The following is a 2,028-nucleotide window of genomic DNA, read 5'->3' as shown; positions in this document are numbered from 1 at the left end:
CCGCGTCGCCCGGGACCCACGCTGGCCGGGGACCTGGCGTCTTGAGCAGCCGCCGCCCACCCTCCCCAACGCCGCCAGCGCCGCCAATGTGGGGGTGGGGGCTGGAGGAGGAGAGGGGGCCTCTTTGCTCCGAATCTTTAGGGGACGGAGAGGACCCGAGGCCCTGGGAGAGGAGGGGGAGGCCAGGCGGGGACTGGGCACACGATTTAAGGGGACGCTAAAAGAAAAGCTTGGCAATCGAGATAAATAATATTTTAATGAAATACTTCAAAATCCAAATTAATTTAAAAATAAATGATAAATATCAAAAATTCCAGTAAAACAGGATTCAACTTCCAGCCTGGCTGTCCTGCCCTTCACCAGTCTGCTCAGATTCCAGGCACCAGTCCCCCTATGACCACATCCTGCTGGTTCCTGACCGCCCTCCATCCCCCAGCCCTAGGAGCTGCCATTCAGGAGGAGGTTGTGAACCACGTTGGATTTTTCACTGGAAGCCATTTCCCCTTTTTCTGAATCCCCCCAACTCTTATGGGAAAGAAAAATCAAACCAGAAAGTCTTCCTTAAGAAATGAAAGGCTGAGCTTACCAAAGCCTCCAAGCTTGTGTACAACATGCCACCCTTGGCCATCATCTCCCAGTCTCTCCACTGCTACAAATGAGAAGTGAACAGAGAGAGGCCATTCAGAAGGTTCCCGGTGACCAGCCAAGTGGGCAGGAACATATAAGAGGTCTGCAGTGAGGGGACAATTCTACCTCTCCCCACTGGGTCCCAGCACCCCAGCTTAGCTCCTTAGTGAGCACACAGAAAATTTCCACCCAAACAGAGGCTCCCTGCTCCGGCCCTGCTCAGATGTAGGAAGGAGATGCATCCATTTGGGGGCAAAGACAGAAATCTCCTCCCCTGGCTCCTGGACACAGCCAAGTTCCAGACAGGAGACAGGCACATGGATAGGGCAGTGCAATGTGTCCCCATGGAGGCTCAGGCCATACCCCAACCTAGTTACAAGCCAAGCAAGAAGATTCTGAAAACGTGAAAGAGGAGATGGCCTGCCCAAGGCCAGCAGAAGGGTACCACCCACTCAGTGCGCCCTTCAGCAACCTAACCAGTCAGTCTCCAGAAAGGGCCACCAAAACTTGGGACCGATGCGGTGCTCTTCCAGCTGGACCAGAGTCTTTCCATTCATCCAACAGGACCACTGACAATTCACGCATTTGTGTTCAAAGAGGGAAAGGACGGTTGGAGAGGACAGGATGAAAATCAGGAATGTCAAGACCTAGATGCAGCCATGGCCAAAATGGCCCAGACTGCAAGAAGAGAGGGACTACTGTCAGATCGAGAGAGCTAAGGCAAGGCAAGTCCTTGGCATAAGGGAGGAGGAGATAGGAACAAGGTCAGTGTACGGCAGAGAGACAGAAGGTTTCTGGGCTACAAAGAGGAGGTAAGACTAAAAAAGTGAAAAGATTACAGAAAAATAGGGAATGGGGTAGACAGGGCAATAGGTGCAGGATCAGCAGAGACCTCCCACCCCCACTTGTCCCTGGCTACACATAAACAGAGGCGCTGCAGTTCATAGGATGCACAGAAAGCACCCTCTGTCTTTTCTCAGAAAAGATGCCAGTAAATAAAAAGTTCAGGCAGATAGACTGGGTGAGGAGCATGTGGCTAAAAGCCACATTGGACACAGTCTCCTGTCACAAGCCTCTGGTGTCAAAAGCCTTACTCCCATAACGTTCACATTTCCTCCTGATAAACTGGGCCATGAAGGATGAATTTTAGGTTATCTATTTGGGGAGCTCATGTTCCAGGGTCCAGACTTGTCTCCTTACTCAGCTATCTTGGGCTTGGAAGAGAAGAAAGAAGACAGAGTCCTGGAGAGTCACTGTGCAAGTAAGCAAAGAAGCAAAGGTAGTGTTCACCTAACTTGTGGGACCCGGGAATCAACCACAGCAACAGAACTAGCCCAATCAGGGAGATCCCCACCCAGCTTTAGAAAGATGCCTACCAAGAAGGATGAGCAAACCTGAAGA

This window comes from Carlito syrichta, unplaced genomic scaffold (assembly GCF_000164805.1).
Source record: "Carlito syrichta isolate Samal-C Ts95f unplaced genomic scaffold, Tarsius_syrichta-2.0.1 Scaffold304516, whole genome shotgun sequence".
NCBI lineage: Eukaryota > Metazoa > Chordata > Mammalia > Primates > Tarsiidae > Carlito > Carlito syrichta.
Note: the sequence above shows the minus strand (reverse complement) of the source record.